The 20,246-nt window shown below is 36.2% G+C and overlaps 1 long non-coding RNA gene across 2 annotated transcripts in view; it reads right to left on the bottom strand.

The window, feature by feature from the left end:
* The window catches only part of LOC140691999 (uncharacterized), a 38,314-nt gene extending 24,232 nt beyond the window's left edge, over positions 1-14,082 (bottom strand). For both annotated transcript variants that reach the window (XR_012067597.1, XR_012067598.1), the window contains exon 1: positions 13,892-14,082. This is a non-coding gene — a long non-coding RNA (uncharacterized lncRNA). The remainder of the gene's footprint in view (positions 1-13,891) is intronic.
* Between the last annotated feature and the right edge of the window lie 6,164 nt (positions 14,083-20,246).

Raw genomic sequence — 20,246 nt, 5'->3', positions numbered from 1 at the left:
CAAAGAGTGGCTATTTTTAATGACAATAGCAAGTACTGGAGAAGCTAATGAAACAATTGGAACTTATATACACTGCTAACAGAATTATAAATAAATGCAGTCTCTCTGGGAAACTATTTGGTAGTATCTGCTAAAGGTGGATATTTGTGTTCCACACTACTGAACATTCCATTCCTAAATACATAAACAATGTAAGTGTGTACATATGAGTTCCAAAAATCTAGAAATAACTGTTGCTGCATTACTTATCACCTCAAAATACTTAGTATCCTACAACAACAATTACTTACTTAGCTCCCAATTCATAGGTCAACTGGATGGTTTTTCCAGTTAAGGTTTGATCAGTAGACACTGGCTAAGATCACTCATGTGTCTATAGTCTCCTGCCTGGAAGTCTAGAATGATGTCTTAGACTGCTTGGGATGCCGTAAGAAAATACCACAGACTCGGTAGATTACACAACAAAAATTTGTTTCCTCGCAGTCCTAGATCTTGGTGTCTAGAAGTCCAAAATCAAAGGGCTGCCATTGTTAGTTTCTGGTAAGTGCTCTCCTCCCAGACAACTTGTCTTTCTTCAGTGCATTTGGAAAGGAAAAAAGAGAGAGAAAAAGAAGCAAGCTCTATGGTGTCTCTTCTTAAAAGGACACTAATGTTATTGGATCTTAATTATTTCTGTATAGGCATATTGGAGGTTGGGGCTTCAACATGTGAATGTGGGGGAAACAAATATTCAGTCCATAACAGTCAGCCTCACCTACAGGTCTGAGAGTTGACTGGTTGCTAAACAGTGTGACTGGGGGCACAGAACCATGTGTCATTCATAATTCAATAATCTCTCAGGGGCTTCTTCACTTGGCAGTCACAGGATTCCAAGAGTTCAGGAATATAAACCGCAAACACTATTAAGGCCTAGGCTTCGAAATCAGACAATGTCACTTCCAATCTGGATTCACGTGGTAAAGAAAACAATTACACTTCTTGAAAAAAGGACATTAAAAACATCGTGGCCAATTGTCAAATCTACATACAATCCAAATGTCAATCAGCAGGGAATGAATAAATACACTGTGCTTTATTCAAACAATGGAAAACTATATAGCAATAAAAGTGAGCAAATCACTGCTACATGCAACAACTTGGATTAAGTCTGAGAAACAATGTTGAACAAAAGAAGGTAATCATAAAAATATATATCTCTGAATGATTCCATTTATATAAATTTCACTTTTGGGGGCACGAAGGGCTTTTTGCATACTAGTAAAATTCTATTTCTTCATCTATGTTTTGATTACATGGATATGTTCAATTTATTGCTGTACATTTAGGATTTGTGCAGTTTGCTATATATTATTATTATGCAGTCAGATAGAAATGAGCACCAGGAGAAGGGAGGGAGCAACCCAGAAAATAACAGTACACCTGCACTCAGAATAAGGGGCTCCCCCAATTTTTTACTTTCTATAAATGAGGGCCAGCAAAGAAGCCAGCTAGGATCGAATGCTGCTGATGCATAGTAGAGAGAAGGCTTAACTTGACCCAATTCTCATTACGATGTAATTAACATTGCAGTTTGAGCCCCCTCCCATAGGTTTCTCCATGTGAATCATGGGCAAAAATGGGAAACATGCGCAAAAGAGATGGGTGTGCCTGAGCACAAGGAAGCTGAGCTGTCAATCAATCAGCCTGAGCACTCAAAGAACATAGCCGTCAATTAATCAATCAATCACGAAAGCACCCCCTAAGCCAGGATATAAGAACAGGAAAAACAAAGGAGTGGCACCATTTTTCCTCTCTTGGGTTGGCCTACCCTCAGTTCTCAGAAGTGTACTATATTTTACCACCTTTTTACTTTACTAATAAAATCTTCTGTTTATATCACGCTTCCTGTCTCTTGTTAGAAATTCATTCTTTTTTTCCAGTGATGAAGAACCAAGGTAACTTTTGCCCCTCCTGGTAACATAGCATAAAGTTTAAAAAGTGAATATTATAAATCAGTGGTCTCGGTATTTCTCAGATAGTCTTATGAGTGGGACTCTTCCACTGGTTGACTTCCCTTGTAGATACTAAGCTATGTTGTTTCTGATGAAACTCAGAATTATTTTGCACTATTACTTAAATATATTAATTATCTCTGTTTCATTTATAGTCTATTATAGCTTTGTCCTGCATGCCATAATTTTATAACCAAATTGGTTTATTAAAATGTTTTTCCAAACTGACTATTCTCTCCCTAAAAGAAATGCTATTGCCATCACTTAAACAGACATGATTTTCAGTGAAACAGTTATTGCTATTGTTCGTGTTGCCTTTTTTTTTTTCCCTGCTCTGGGGCAGTTTCTAAAGACAGCTCTTTTGCCGAAAGTGTAAGGGGATGGCAGTACAGCAAAAGGTGGGCTGCTAATGAATAGTCTGTGAATGGTAATATCAGGTCACCAGATAGAGCTGGTAAGAACATAGAGCAGGTAATTCAGCTGCCTAGTCTTAGACTTCTAGCTCTCTGTGCCACAGCAAGGCAAGCCTGGTCAATAAGTGTATGCATGGCAGAATTTACAAACTAGTGACAGTGGCTGCTTAGCATAATTTAAGTAGTCGTCTACATACTCAAGTCACTTAAAATATCTCTGTCATCTCTCCGCCTAAGCTATTTGAAATTCCCCTAAGAGCAGTTCAATCTTCAGGTTTAAGGTGTTAATATTCCTAAGAATCTGCTTAAATTGTCAGTACTTTGGGGAATAAAAACACCTGAAGCCATTATCCTTGCCTAAATTGGTTTATCAGATTTGCTAGCCAATCATTAACAATGCCCTCAGTTAACCAGACATAGGACATAGAAGTTTTGATGGAGTTGGTGGATTTGGGAAAGCCTGGAGTTTGAAGCAATAGAGCGAGAATAACAGATAAAATGAGGAGTGTTACTTTCTGATCTCTTCAACTGGTAAACTCACTGAAAAGCAATATTCAGTGCAGAAAGGCTTATGTCATTAAAAAATAATCATATGTTTCCTTTGGTCATAGCCATCCTCAAAGTTTTATTGAATATCTAAGATCAGTCATAGCCTTCCTGAAACCTTTCGGGAATATCTAAGATGTATCAGAAACTGCTGGACACTGACGTTGCTAGGATGAATGAGACATGGTTCCGATTCAAGGTACTTACAGTCCAGTAGAGGAGACAGAAAACGAAATGCATAATACAATTCCCATAACAATGAATCTACAGGATGATAAAGGAGGGATAAAAGTCCAGCTTGGAGGGATAAGGATGACTGCACAAAAACGGTAACCCCATTTGAACTGTGTCTGGATGGAGGAAAAGAATTTCAAGGATTAGAGTGAAGAGAAGATCATTTCAGGCAAGAGCATGCTCAGAGTCCTGGGGTGGAAAAGTGGAAAAGCTTCTCCTTATCAAGCACTCACCAGTCATGAGTGTGAACTTCGTAGGCTCTGGAGTTAGACTAGACAGCCTATTTTTGAATCTCAGTCCCATCATCTGCTTAACTCTATGATCTTAGGCATGTCCCTGCAGCTCCTTTTGCCTCAGTTTCATCATCTATTGTTACCAAAAATTAGCCTCTGTACCCCAAAAGATGAATTCAAACTCAGAGACAGAGTTCTTGGGAGCAAAAGAGTAGCTTTATTGCTTTGCCCTGCAAAGGGGACCACAGCAGGCTAAAGCCTCAAAGACTATAAACCCATCTTGGGGTTGTGGCTTGGTGATTATATAGACAAACAGGTTGGAGCATAAAGATGATGACATGGGTCTCTGGTGAAACTTTCTGCTAAATCTTGATGAGTCATCTGGTATCATGGGACCTTCTGGTGGTTTGGAAGGTCATCAGCCCACGATCCTCTTTATCTGGTCAGATTCATCTGTTGCCATGGAGAAACTCTGGAGGGTCTGGTCATTCTCCTGAGTTTATCGTTCTGTGACTCTTATCTTGAAACACAGCTCCCAGGTTAAGGGACAAGTTATTTAGGGCAAGGTACAATCATGGGGATGGGGTAGCTAAGCATGTAGGCAGTTAAGTGGGTAAAAGAATGACAGGGCCATAGGAGAGCAAGAGGGAAAACAAGTTAGAGTGGATCATGCAGAGGAAACTATTTAGCAATCTTAGCATTAGGGAAGCCATTTTATCAGTTAGATTTTTCACTCTTGCACTATAAAATAGTGACACCCCATTAAGTTGTCATGAGGATTAAACAAAATAATTCATGTCAAACATACAAGATGGTACCTGGCACACTGTAAGTACTCAATAGGTACTATTATCACTACTCCTCACAACCACCCTGTTTGAGAGATGCAATACATTTATACTTCTGATATGTAGATATGAAAATTCTGAGACTCAGAGAAGATGAATGATTTTCCAGCCAATGAATTTGTGACAAATCCAGGACTGGAGCCCAAGTTTCCTGACTCATATCTAGCACAGAGCTCTTCTCTATAACACACAGGCTTACATCCCCAACTGCCTTCACACATCATTTCAGTTCTTTTATTTGTGCCAAGACAAGATCAGCTCCATTAAACCACAATGTTAAAAAGCCCTATCAAAATGCAAAAAAACGAAATAATTTTGTTCATGCTGACAGGTAACAAGACATTAGTTTCAAGCATGCTTTTTCTTCCTACTCATTCCAAGAGAATTAAAAGGGAAAGAAAATATATCTTTATACCATTCTGGAGCTATTCTGAATGCCTTGTCTTTGAAAGGGTTTGGAGTTAAAATATTTTATGTTAAACAACTCCAGTATTTAGGTATATTCTGTTCATCCTTAAAAAATGAAGGAAAACATTGCTATAGTGTCTCACTAGTGAAGTCCAATCCCCTCAACGCAAAGCCACATTACTTTTTTTTTTTCTATTCTTAAAACATTTCCTGCTTCAAAAGACATTTCACATACACTGGAATTCCAAGGATAGGCTGTGAGACTCAGAATCACCATATGTCAGAATAACAGCTCAGGGCACAATTATGTGTTAAATATCATCAGTGGAAGCACATTAGCATTTAAGTTAACAAATCTAAAATAGCTACTTTGAAAGGTCTTCTCGGTGAGATTCATAAATGTATTCAAAGTGACATTAATGTTTAATTTATATTTTAACTCAATGTTTATATCAAAATGTCTTATACCATCAGATGTATAAAATGATATTAACCATTCAGTTGAATATATTCTTAAAATTAGGATAAAATTGCCAATGACACTTCCTATGTCTTTTTTCAAGTCCCCTCTTCTATTGCTGACACATTTTTCTAAGTCTGTTCATTCATTCTTTGACTCATTCAACAGAGATGGGACAATGGCTGTTTGCTTTGAATTGTACCAGAGGCTGGAGATACAAAGATGAACAGACTCTACTCCTTCCTTCAAAAACCTCAATCTAGTACCAATTCCAGGTGTGACCAATATGTCATAGTGGCGCGTGGTACTTCAGAGCGCCACCTGTTAGCACCACATCCATATACACCTTGCTTAGTTCCAGAATCATTTTACCCCATTCTTCCTACCCTACTCACCCTCTTCAAAACACTTGTTCTATGGATAAACTGATAAAATAAAAATAAATAAATTCACTTTAATATGTTAATGGCCACTAAATGAAGGTTTGTGTCACTACACCATTTGCAATTAACAGATTTCTAGACTTAGAATTTTAAAAAAATGGTTCTAACTATGAAAATTCAATAGTATCTAGAATGTATAAGAGTAAGGTAACATTTCTAAAACACACAAATAAAATCAAACCATGTGAAGTGACCACTTACCTCTCCCTCTCAGAATCAGTCTTGTTTAATATCTTATTTTGCCAATTCATAAGTTATAATGAAAATATTATCAGCAGTTACCTACTATTTTTCTTTACTCATACCTCTTGTGGTTCTATGGGATTTTGATAAATGTCGTGATACAAAGTTTTGTTATAAAAAAATCTATAAACATTTATACTGTTAGCTATAACTGTTTCAAGTTTGATTTCATCTTTTATAGTTAAGGATTTTTTTTTTAATTTCTAACTTTGACATGTTGAAATATTCAAAGATTTCCAAAGTGGACTAATAAAGGGGTGGCCAAGATGGTGGAGCAAGAAGCTCAGAGCTCATCTTCTCCCATGAGCACACCAAAATTACAACTACTTACAGAGCAACTATCAGTGAGAAGGAACTGAAGACTAACAGTAAAGATTTTCCACAATTAAAGATACAGAGAAGGAACCACAATGAAAGAGACTTTGCTCTTACAAAGAGCACAAAATCTCATACATTCCAAGATCCAGTTCAGAGGCAATAATTTGCAAGGACCCACTGCTCATCTGGAGAATCTCCCAGAGAGGCATGAGGCAACCAGAACTGCTCCTGGGGACATAGACCCTGATGGTAACCATTTTGGGGAGCTCATTCTACCATGAAACTCATAGATATGGAGAACAAACAGGTGGTTGCCAGATAGGAGCGGGTGGGGGACATGAGTTAAATCTGTGAGAGAGATTAAGAGGTACAAAGTTTCAGTTACAAAATAAATGAGTCACAGGGATAAAATGTACAGCATGGGGAATATAGTCAATTATATCATAATAACTTTTTATGGTGACAGATGGCACCTAGACTTATTGTGGTGATCATTTTGTAATATTTAGAAGCATCAAATCGCTATGTTGTGCACCTGGGACTAACATAGCTTTGTAGGTCAATTATATTTCAATTTAAAAAAAAAACATAAAAATTATATAAAGATAATTAAAACCTTAAAAAGAAAGAAAGAATAAGACTGACCATGAATAAAGTTCTGTAACATAACAAATCAGAAAAAAATTAAATAAAATTTCAACTCTCAAAAAATAAATAAAATAGACTAATACTGAAAATGACAAAATGTATACATTTATAAAGTTATGTTAATTAGATACAGTTAAGAAATCTAAAACTTCTTGTTCAATTGTTTTTTTAATAATTTTTAATTGAAGTGTAGTTGTTGTACAGTATTACATAAGTTACAGCTGGACAAGTGTTTTTGAAATAGCAAGAGTGCCAAAGTAGAAACAGCCATTAGAGAAGAGACTTCTTGGAATCATTCATTAATTCATTAATATTTATTGAATGCCTACTAAGGCTAGGTAGTACACTTGGTCTTGGTAATTTTCACACACAAAAAATAACATAGCCCCACACCTTTAGGAATTTTTGTTCAGTGAGAAATTCTATACAAGAGGATACAGCAATTTAGATTGGGGAGTTTGGGAAAGGTCTCTTGATTGAGTTAATATTTGTACAAATTCAAAGGTAAGTAAGGACTGAGATGAGAGCCATATTGGCAAAGGAGGTCATATGGGTTTTGATTTTAGGAATTCTAAAGAAATCCAGGGAAAGGGTATACCTCACTGGTAGAGTGCGTGCTTAGTATGCACAGGGTCCTGGGTTCAATCTCCAGCACTTCTATTTAAATAAATAGATAGATAGATAGATAGATAGATAGATAGATAGATAGACAGACAGACAGACCTAATTATCTCCCCCCCAAAATAAATAAATAAATAATTTTAAATAATATAAAACTAACTAAAATGCCCACAATTTAAAAAGACACAATTCAATATGTATAAAGAATTGGCAATGAAAAGTGATGAATCTGAAAAGGTTAGTTTCCTTTATTTTATTTTTTATTCCAGTTTTGTTGATATATAATTGACATGCAGCCCTGTATAAGTTTAAGGTGTACAACATAATGATTTGATTTATATGCAGCATAAAATTATTACCACAGGAAGTTTAGTGACCATCCATCATCTCATACAGATACAAAATAAATTAAAAATGAAAAAAAATGTTTTCTTTGTGATGGGAAGTCTCAGGATTTACTCTCTTAGCTTTCATATGTAACATACAAGAGTGTTAATGATATTAATAATGTTGTGCATTATACCCCTAGTACTTATTATCTTATAACTGGAAGGTTTAAACTTTTAACCACCTTCTGCCAATTCCCCCTCCTCCCATCTCCCAGCACTAGTAACCACAAATATGACTTCTTTTTCTATGAGTTTGTTTGTTTATTGAAGTATAATTAACCCACACCACTATGTTTGTTAGTTCCTGGTGTACAACAGTTATTCGATATCTCTATACATTACAAAGTGATCACCATGAGAAGCCTAGTTACCGTTTGTTCACACAAATATATCACATTATTATTGACTATATTTTCCACACTATACATCTCATCCCTGTGACTCATTTACTTTTTATCTAGAACTTTGTACCACTTAATCTCCCTCACTGATTTTACTCATCTCCTCCATCCTCCTTCCCTTTGGCAACAATCTGTTTGTTCTCTGTATCTATAACTCTGTTTTTGTTTTGTTAAGTTTGCTCATTTGTTTTGTTTTGTTTAGATTCCATATATAAGAGAAATCATGTGGTATTTATCTTTCTCTGTCTGATTTATTTATTACACATAGCATAATATCCTCTAGGTCCATCCATGTTGTTGCAAATGGCAAGATTTCGATTTTTATAGGTGAGTAATATTCCACTGTATGCATATACAACATTTTTATTCACTCACTTATCTATCAATGGGCACTTAGGTTGCTTCCATATCTTGGCTATTGTCAATAATGCCACAATGAACATAGGGGTACATATATATATTTTTGAATCCATGTTTTTTTTCCAGAAAAATACACAGAAGTGAAATTACTGTATTGTATGGTAGTTCTATTTTTAATTTCTTGAGGAACCCCCTTACTGTTTTCCATAGTGTCTGCACCCATTGACATTTCGAACAACAGTGGACAAGGGTTCCCTTTTCTCCACATCCTCACCAACATTTGTTATTTGTGGTCTTTTTGATAATAGCCATTCTGACAGGTGTGAGGTGATATCTCATTGTAGTTTTGATTTGCATTTCCTGATGATTAATGATGTTGAGCATCTTTTCATGTGTCTGTTGGCCATATGTATATCTTCTTTGGAAAAATGTCTATTCAGGTCTTCTGCCCATTTTTAAAATGAGTTTGTTTTTTTTTTAAATGTTGAGTTGTATAGCTCTTCATGTATTTTGGATATTAACCACTTCTCAGATATATTATTTGCTCTTACAGAGACCATGCATTGCAAAAGCTTGTTAGCAATATTTGAGGAGTTCGTAATTTGAGCTTTGAAGAGTGTATTTCCTCAGGGTTTTCCAGAGAAACAGTATACACACACACATATGAGAAAGAGATTGGCTCGTGCAGTTATAGAGGATGAGAAATCCCACAATCTGCTGTCTGCAAGCTGGAGGCAAAGGAAAGCCAATGATGTAGGTGTAATTCATTCCAAGCCAAATCCAAAAGCCTGAACCAGAGGAGCCAATGAAGTGAATTCCAGTCTGAGGGTAGGAGAAAATGTGATGGGATGCGCTAGCACAGTGAGGCCAAAAAAAAAAAAAAAGTGTGAATTTCTCCTTCCATCACTTTTTCTTCTATTCAGACCCTTAGCAGATTAAATGATGCCCAACCACATTGTGAAGGGCTATTTACTGAGTCTACTGATTCAAACTCTAATCTCGTCTTGAAACACCTTCGCAGACACAGCCAGAAACACTGTTCAACCTGAGTACCCCTGGCCCATGTAAAATTAACCATCAAAAGGAGCCATTAAAAGGTTTTAAGTAAAGAGGTTTGTCATGATTATATTTTCCTTTTAAAAAGGTAACTCTTGCTTTGGAGAGTGAAAAATAAAATGTCAGAGAATAACTGTTGAATTTATTTGACTGGAGATGGTAGAACACTGGTCGAGAATAACAGCATAAAGAATTGCGAAAAGGGGGTGAATTTGAGAGGTGTTTTAGAAACAAAATTGGCACAGCCTACTGACTGATTGGCTGTGAGGAAGGAAATAAGTCAAGGATGATGTTTGTGCAGCTAGTTATATCATATGGCAAATGATTTACATGGTAATCATTAGAGGACAAAAATCAAGTTTAGAAAGCAGCAAGGAGAGTTCAGTGAGTTTGAGGTATCTTTGGGACAGCCAAGTCTTCTAGCAGTTTGTTATATACAACAGAAGCCCAGAAGAGAGTTTTGGGCTGGCAGTATCTAACCCCATAGTAGGTGATCAACAGTTTTTTCATTGATTAAATAAGTGAATTAAAGAGCAATGACACTGTGATAATAATAATAAAAGTTAATATTGATTGAGCACTTTCTATCTGCCATGTGCAATTCTAGATGCTAAATATACAGAGTATTATCTCAGTAAACACTGATAAAAATATTTTGACATAGATACTACCCCCGTTTTACATATATGGAAACAGACAGAGAAGGGTTAAAGATACAGACATAAATATATAGATATAAAACCAGTGTTCCTTGAGACTGAGGAAGATCACCCAGAGAAAGTATATAAAACAATCGTTCTCAAGTGGGAGAGACAAATCTGTCCTCCCTCTGCCTAGGAAATTTTGATACTCAGACCTGAGCTAGGGCTATATATAAATATATATTGAAAAAGCCTCCTCCCATAAGATTCTTCTGTCTTGGTCTTTGTCTCAGTCTCTCTCTCTCTCTCTCTCTCACACACACACACAAGCACACATACAACACTCATTTCGAAATGAAACCCAGGGGATTTTTTTTTTAGAAAAAATAATAGGTCATTATATTTTCTTGAATATTCACTCAAGTTTCAATTTAAGATTTCAACTTCCATTTTCAAATAAATAAAAATACTGTGCCTTATAACTAGGATGCAAGGTCTTGCTTATCCTTGTTGGAGTAATGGTTCTCCTCTATCTGGGGAAGTCACTCTCTACAGTTATAGCTATTTATCAGTCACCACCAGACAATTATTGTGGCTAGAATTCCAGAAATGGTGAATATAGGGTCATCTATGTGGCCTTCATGGATTATACCATTCTGGTTAACAGTTGATTCTAAAAATGATGGTTAAAGTTTCAAGGTCTTCATTCTTTAAATGTAATTCTTTAAGCAGGGTGGCTATAAACTGTGCAAACATCACATTTTCTTGAGGATGCTTCTGAATGCCAAGAATTGGGGTCAGCAAAGACAGCAACACCAAAGCAATCCACCCTGCAGGTTTGTGTATAATATTTCTATTTGTTAATCTGAAAGTTTGGACAAGATTTTTAACTTGTGTGTAAATATCACCTAATGTAATCTGAAGAGGTCCCAGAAGTCCGGACAATACTTTACTCAGTTTTTTAAGTATGATGCATTTTCTAATCTGGTTCTGAGAACTTAAATCTATCAGTGGAAAGGTGGGCTCATGCTCTTCTGAGGGAACCCAGGGGAATATTATTATCTATAGTAAGTATTAGGAGGAGGGGAGACTGGAAATGAGACCAAGTTAGAGTTAATGGGGTTGGGGGGACTGATGTGTCAAAACCAGGAACGACAAAAGTCACTAATGCTTAAGAAAGGGTAAGTGGTGGTCAACAGTATGTGGAGAAATAGTATTAAGTCAAGGTCTGGCAAAATGACACTGAGCTAAATCCTTAAAAATCTGCCAGTGTGAAACACCAACAGACTATCAACTGCTCTCACCTCAGCTGCTTCCTGAAAAGTCAACCTACCGTCACTACTCTGGTCTTCCTTCCCCTCCCAGTCCTACTCTGCATCACCACACCCTGCTACCGAAATTAGTCTCCCTCTGGCCCTTATTAATTTGTCATTGCTTAAGCTGTCTCTCTCCTCTTTGTGCCTGGCCCCTCTTGCTGGTGGGACCTGCCCCTACCTCAGGGAATCCACCTGGCTTTTCAAATACCTGAGTGAGTTATAAACATTTAAATTAATTTTGATGACTGGCTTTGGGGTGGTCTGTTTTACCTGCATGCACTTTAGAAAGGGGTGTGAGGGGTACATCCATGGCCATTGGGTGGTATCCTAACAAGTATCTCATACATCAGAGAGCACTTAAGTCAGATTAGACTGAGAAATCACCCATTGGCTTTAGCAACAAAGAGGTGTACAGTGACCTCGTTCATAGCATAATTAAATATGCATCAACTTACATGTGTTCTGTACCCACTGCTGGAGTTAAAATTATATACAGTGTACCCTCATTTATCTGACATTATTAGGCAATGGAATGTTGTAGTAAATAAAATATTGTTGTCAACGATTCCCGTGAGTGATCTAGAAGTATATCTGTCACAGACTAGACACTTAATAAATATTTCTGGAATAAATAAATGACCCACATAAGATCATCAATATTTATAGAAGTAGAAGATGAAAGTACATCTCCTATCAAAACCATACTGACTTGGTTTAATTCAATTAGTTTTCTTTCACCAGAATCAGACTCCCCCAGAAAGATCATACTATATAAGCAAGGATATTCAGCATTTAATTAGCATACCTGAGACATGCTGGTTAATGGAAAGTAATACATCCAGTGGTTTTTGATCCTATTACTTTTTGTCGTTGTTGGTTAGTGGGGGAGGTTTAAAGAAAAGGCCATAATTTATCATGCAAACTAAAGATTAAACACCGATTTCTGAAGGCACAGATATCTCTGCCCCAGTTATAAATAAGAACACGACCAATTTCCTGGATGAAAGTGTCTGAAGACATATTTTTAAACTTGGCTAATCTCCTTTCATATCCGTATCTTGGATTCTCTTTTAGGTAATGGCATTTTAGTAATTTGAATGTTCACAGCTATAGACACTCATAGAGACAATAAAACAGTACTATTTGATGGAGAGCTGTGGTTGGTAAGGTGCTCTATAGCAGTTTCCTCTGCTAAGGAGTGAAGGAGAATTGAGGACAGCAAACTAACAATTTTTGAGGACGGTCATGGAGCAAGGATGATTTCCATCACACACATACACACTCATAGACACAGATTGAATTCACAAAATTGAAACTAAAACTGTTGCCCTCTTGACACATCTTTCAACCAGCCAAAATGTGTAAGTCCACTCTACCTTACCTCCAGTCACACTATTTGATGCTGTAGAAAAATGGTCGTGTTAAATGCCACTAAAAGCTAGGATATAACATCTAAATCTTTGTACAACTGTAATATATAGTAATATTTTCCTTATGAGTATTTCTGTGCTTAATTTCCTTTTAGAAACCCATTGATATTCTGAATCAAAACCACACTGACATTCTGAACTGAAAGCAATTTAATTACTTGCTTATTATCGAACTTTGTCTTTAACCCAAGGGGAGAATTAGAAAGGAAAGCAATAAAATGATGTGGCCTTCAAGTGACAAGTGAAGATGAAACATTAAAGATATAATTAAATCATGCTTTTTGGCATTCATACACCGCTTGTATAATTACTTATGTAAAGAGTCGTCATAACAATACACAGGAGCCTGGCTACCTGATTGTCTACTTTAGTAGGGAATTCAGTACAAAGCAAAAGCAGTCAAAGTTTATTCACCTCATAACCAAGACCCCAAGGACACTATGATAGCCAGGATCTAAGGTATTTTGCATTTACACAATTCCTTCTTAGCCTTTCAGAGGAAAGTCACTTCATGTGAATTCTTTGAGAGTCTCTTCTTAGTCTTGAGAAACTCTGTCTCAGTCTTTTTCCAGGTTCTCTCCTGTAGAGGACACTTGCTTGCCTGGACAATTCCAATTATTTTATTCCAACCTCTGAGACCGTTATAGAAAAAATGATCACAGTTCAATAGTAGTACTGCTTATCTGATCTCGGGAAAATTCACGTTCAGTTGGCTTTGTACCTAAAAGAACACTGGGGTGCAGAAGTTGGGGCAGACATGGCCAGCTTAAAACAAAACTAGGAAACAGAATTTGTTTTTGCCCACCCCCTTCCCTTTAGTGATTCTCTTACTCTATTTAGTATCCCTGCTGATTAAACCACACTAACTTTCCTTTAATATTTCTTAGCTTACCTTTTTCCTTCTGTGTCCTCATTCTGATGAACAGGATGTCTGGTTTCACTTTGGTGGCAATGTCACTTCCAAATTTTCTAGAATAATTCTGACTCTAATACTCTCCTGACCTCTGCTCTCTTAATTTATTTATATGATGAAAACTCCGTACTCATACTAGACCTTCTAGAGATTTGCTACCCAAACAAGTGATCTTTATGGAAAGATTTTAGCTTCTACAGCAGTCTGATAAGAGAGATATTTGGAAGCACATAGGCATGTCAGAACCTCTCACAACTCATAACACAGGCATTCATTCATTATCAATATATGTAATGTATGCTTGGAATTTAGTATTATGTTCAGTCATGTCAATTCATAGAACACACTCCTCAGGACAGCTGAGATACTAATCCAGGATTTCTTTTTCTTTTTCTTTTTTAATATAATATCACCTTATTTTATTTTTATTTTATTATTTTTTGATGAGGGGGGAGGTAATTAGGCTTATTTATCTTTTTTAGTGGAGGTGCTAGGAATTGAACTAAACCCAGGACCTCATGCACTACCATTGAGCTGTACCCCCCACCCCAATCCAGGATTTCTGAATCATAATATAATACATTCATTAATAATAACATCAGATTATATTTCTATTTTGAAAACCACAGACCAGTGAACCTGATACCATTTCTTGGTAATACTGCTGAATATCTAATTAAAGATATGCTCACTAATCACAGCAACTGATATAATTGAGCATTTATTACATACCAAGCACTTGACAAATACTATCTCACTTAATCTTCAAAACAACCTTATAGAGTAGGTTCTTATTATGTTCTCCACTGAAAACAATGAAATGGAGGTGCAAAGAGGTTAAGTAATTGTTATGGACTTAATGTTTTTATCCCCTCAAAATTCATAGTTGAAACTCCACTGCCTAAGGAGTTGAGGCCTTTGGAAGGTAATTAAAATTAGGTTAAGATCATGAGGGCAAAGCCCTCATAAACGGAATCTGTGCCCTTATAAAAGTCATGAGAACTTATGTCCTCTCTCTGCTCCCTGTCATGTGAAGATACAAAAGAAGTGAACAGTCTGCAACTTGGAATCAGACCCTAACCAGAACGGACTGTGTTGGCACCCTGGTCTCAGACTTCTAGCCTCCAGAACTGTGAGAAATAAATTGCTACTGTTTATAAGCCACCAGTTTACAATATTTTGTTATAGAAGCCTGAGATGACTAAGAAAGTAACTCTTCTAATATGAGACACTGGTGGGCAATGGAATAGGAATTGAATCCAAATCCATCTGACCAGAGTCTGTGCATAGCCCCAACATGACACTGCTTCCATGATGGTGATTAGGATGAATTCACTAAGTACATATCTCATGAGTACAAGTTCATTTCCTTATTAAATCACATAACTAGGTACAAAATAAATACATTTATATCTGGACTTCAGCAACACATATGACTGTTTCCTCTCATAATATTCCTGTGAAGAAAAAAATACTGGTTTACAAATGTTGGACAAGACAGGTAGGTTTGTAACTATTGAAACATTTCACCTAGAAGATCTAAAGGAGGTTGCCTTTGGCCCTTTCCTCAAGAACACTGTAGAGAATTGTATGGAAACTATAAACAAGAAGTCATAAGTTGATGCCACACAGGCTAAATCTGACCCCCACATATTGTTTATTTGGCCTATGCAATATTATAAATATTTTGAATCTTTACTGGGCTTATTTCCCCTAACAAACTAATAGCCCTAGGTAATGCTTAATCTCACAATAGCTCAGGCTGGCTTGTTTCAGCCCACCTTATCAGAGTCATAAACCCCACCGCCCTTCACAGACCCTAAACCTCTTACCTCACTTACCACCAATCAGAGACTTGCGCACTAGCTGATCGGGCACCTTGCAACCCAACCTCATAAAAGACCCCAACAACCGGCCCTCAGTACTCATGCAGGCACCCCTCACCTCTGTGACCACTGTTGTCTATGACAGTGAACCCTAACAAGCTCCTTTCTATTCTTAATCTCTGGTCAATTATTTTACCAACCTGCACATCACCATGTCACAGGTAGCCCCCTTGTGGCACACAACACTTCATACCATTGCTTTGCTGCCTCTGTAAGTTTTAGTATATTATGTTAATTTTTATTCATCTCTTTGTATTTTCTAATTTCCCTGTAACTTCTTTGACTCATTTCTTGTTTAAAAGTGTGCTATGTGATTTCCACATATTTGTGAGTATTCCAGTTTTTCTTCTGCTAATAATTTCAGTTTCATTCAATTGTGATCAGAAATACTACTTTGCATGATTTCAATCTATTAAAAGTCATTAGGACTTGTTTTCTACTGTAATACGTAGTCTATCCTGGAGAATGTCCTACATGTACTGGAGAAGAATGTGCATTCAGCTGCTGTTGCCTAGAGTGTTTTAAAGATGTCTGCGAGGTCTAGTTGGTTTATATAGTGTTGTTCAAGCCCTCTTTTCCTTATTGATCTTCTGTCTGGTTGCATATATATTATTGAAAGTGGTGTATTGATGTCCCTGACTACCATTTAAGAACTATTTCCCTTCAATTCTGTCAATTTTTGTTTCCTATATTTTTGGAGAGCTCTCATTAGATGCGTATATGTTTACAAGTTCAATGTCATCTTGATGGATTGTCGTTTTTATCAATATGTAATTTCCTACTTTTCTCTTGTAATATTTTTTACCTAAAATCTGTTTTTATAATAATATAGTCATCCTAGGTCTCCTCTCTTTCTATTTGCATAGAATATTTTTCTCCATCATTTCACTTTTAATCTCTTTTTGTCCTTGTAATTAAAATAACAAATGCTCTTATAGACAGCATACAAATGGATCATGCTTCTTTATCTATTATGCCAATTTCTTCCCTTTACTTGGAAAGTTGAATCTATTTACAATTAAATACTTACTGATAATGAATGACTTACTTCTGCCACTTTGCTATTTTTGTTCCTCAGTTCCTCTATTAGTGCTTTTTTTTAGTATTTAGTTAACTTTTTTGTACTGTACTACTTTGATTCATTTCTTTTTTTCTTTCTGTACATGTTTAGTTGCTTTCTTAAAGATTACCTTGAGGATTATAATTAACATTAAACTTATAACAACCCAATTTGAATAATACCAGTTTGGTTTCAATAATATACCTGCTCTGCTCCTAAAAAATCATGACCCCCTTTGTATTGCCACAGATTATTTATTTATACATTATGTGCTCATTAACATAGATTTATAATTATTGTTTTATCCATTTTTTATTTAAATCATAAGAGAAAGAAGAGGAATTACAAACCAAAAGTGCAATAATACTGGCTTTATATTTATTTATTTACTTTCATTCTTTATCATATAGCTTCAGGTTACTATACTGTCCAGCCTGAAGGAGTCCCTTTACCATTTCTTATAAGGCAGATCTACTGACAAAGACACTTTCCTTTGTTTATGAATTTATTAACTAAATTTCTGAGAAGTATAGTTAACTGATATATTTAGATTGGGCTACTTAGTCACTTACAGTGAATTTCTTATTTTTATTCAAAATAGAATTCTTTATTCAGTAGATCAGTATGGACTTACATTCCCGCTGAGACAGGAGGGAAGAGGGCAGGGCACAGTCAGTCAAGGAATGACACAGTATTTAACACCAAAATGGTGGAAGATTCAACTCCCAGTAGGCCTTGAGGCTCAAGATGGCAGGAGATTTGACTTCTAATAGACCTTGAGTTTCATTATATGCTCATTGTAATATATTAGCATAGTGAATAACATGCCCATGGGCGCTATGACAGTTTCAAGATTAGCCACAAAAGGTCAAAGTGGGCATGGCCCAATTTCTGGGAATCCCAGCCCCTTCCCCAGGGTAGTTGGAATGGTCTTCCCACTTATTAGCATATGAAACTACCAAGCCCATAAAAACTGGCAACACTATGCCTCATGGTCGCCTCTCTCACTCTCTCATCTTCAGAGATGGCCCGCACTCTGTCTATGGAGTGTGTATCTATTTTTACTTTAACCTGAGCACCCAACCCCCACAGCTCATGGCTTTTTACTTGCCTTCTGAAACAGCCTACACTCTATGCAGTATGTATCTCTCTAAATAAATCTATGTTTACTCAACTATGGCTCATTCTTGAATACTTTCCTTCATGAAGCAAAGGACCCACACCTGGTGGGGCATATCCCAGGGGCTCAACTGAGACCTGGGACACGGCCCTCATCACACCCCACGTTCATTTTTCCTATATCACAGCCATGATAAAGTAGCAGGACCAGGTTTACCCTTTCACCTTAAACAACTAGAAAACAGGACAGCATATATTAAACAATGGTTTTCAAACATTGAAAATTAGACATCACAAAAGAATCATTCCTGAGAGAACAGAAAGGAATGAGGTGAGTCATTATTGCCTCAGCTTACTGTGCAGAGAGAACTCCCAATGTACAGTGCAAGAGGGGGAACTCACATAAAGACAAATGGTATAACTCCACTGAGGAGTCAAAATCCAGCTTTCAGTGAATCCAGGGTGGTTAAAACTCATTGCAGAATACCCAAGAAGAGGAGGCGACACATAAAGAACACTCCAGGAATCTGTAGAAGCATATCTTAGAGTCTGTCTGGGGCTGATTCACAAACGATTAGAGGAAGGTACCTAAAGACTAGGAAATAATCATTGCAAGAGTCGGTTGAAAAATTCCTGGAGCCAACACAGAACTTGTTTGTAATAGTTTGCATTCTATCCAGAGAGAATTGAGTGGGGAGCTCTTAATATTCAGGACTTCACTTAAGTCTCAAAAAAAAATGTATGAATCTTGGTAGTGGGCTAACTGAAACCTAGAATAAAGGCTGTTCTGAATCTGCCATAACTAAACTTAAGATCAAAGTTTGAAAGGATCAAACTGATTACAAGTAACTTAACTGGATCATATGGTAAGTCTATTTTTAGTTTTTTGAGGAATCTCCATCCTGTTTTCCATAATGGCTGCACCAAACTACATTCCCACCAACAGTGTAGGAGGGTTCCTTTTTCTCCACACCTCCTCCAGCATTTATCATTTGTGGACTTTTGAATGCTGGCCATTCTCACTAGTGTGAGGTGATACCTCATTACCATATGATCCAGCAATCCCATACCTGGGCGTATATCTCGAAGGAATTCTAATTTGAAAAGATACATGCACCCCAATGTTCATAGCAGCACTACATACAATAGCCAAGACATGGAAATAACTTAAATGTCCATCAACAGATGACTTTATAAAGAAGTTGCAGTATATTTATACAATGGAATACACTGGGCCATGAAAAAGAATTAAACAATGCCATTTGCAGCAACAAGGATGGACCTAGAGATCATCATTCTAAGTGAAGTAAGCCAGAAAGAGAAAGAAAAATACCATATGAGATCGCTCATATGTGGAATCTAAAAAAAAAGAGAAAAAAAGGACACTATGGACTCATCTACAAAACAGAAACAGACTCGTAGACATAGTAAATAATCTTATGGTTACTGGGGGAAAGGGGGTGAGAAAAGATAAATTTGGGAGTTTTAGATTTGTAAATGTTAGCCACTATATATAAAAATAGATTTTTAAAAAGTTTCTTCTGTATAGCACAGGGAGCTATATTCAATATCTTGTAATAAGCTTTAATGAAAAAGAATATGAAAACGAATATATGTATGTATATGTATAACTGGGACATTGTGCTGTACACCAGAAATTGACACATTGTAACTGACTGTACTTCAATAAAAAAAAAAGTAACTTAATTGCATCCCAGAACAAAACTAAATATTTAAAGAAATATACTGAAATTCAGCACACATTATTGTAAAATTTAAGATGTCAGGTTGCAAACAAAAATTATCAGGCATACAAAGAAGCAGGAATAATGATCTAGTACCAGGAGAAAATTCAATCAGTGGAAACACTGAGAAATGACATAGATGATGGAATTAGCAGACAAGGATATTAAAAGAACTACTATAAATATATTTCATATTTTTAAAATGATATAGAAAAATTTTAACACAAAGAAGAGCTAAATGGTAAATATAAAAAAGACCTAAGTAAAACCTCTGGAAGTGAAATTTAGTAACTGAAATGAAAATATACCCAATAACAATAAAAGATGATACACCTTAGAAAAATATATTAATAAACCTATAACAAGAGAAACTATCCAAAATAAAACATAGAGAAAAGAAAAAAACAAAGCAAAAAAATGAACATAGCATAAGTGACTTGTGGACTGACATAATTGTCTATTTAGAAAATCCTAAAGGATTTCCAAATAGACTATCAGAATTAATGAGTGAATTTAGCAAGTAA

Source organism: Vicugna pacos, chromosome X (assembly GCF_048564905.1).
Source record: "Vicugna pacos chromosome X, VicPac4, whole genome shotgun sequence".
NCBI lineage: Eukaryota > Metazoa > Chordata > Mammalia > Artiodactyla > Camelidae > Vicugna > Vicugna pacos.
The sequence above is the reverse complement of the archived record's forward strand: the minus strand, read 5'-3'. Positions and strand labels throughout refer to the sequence as shown.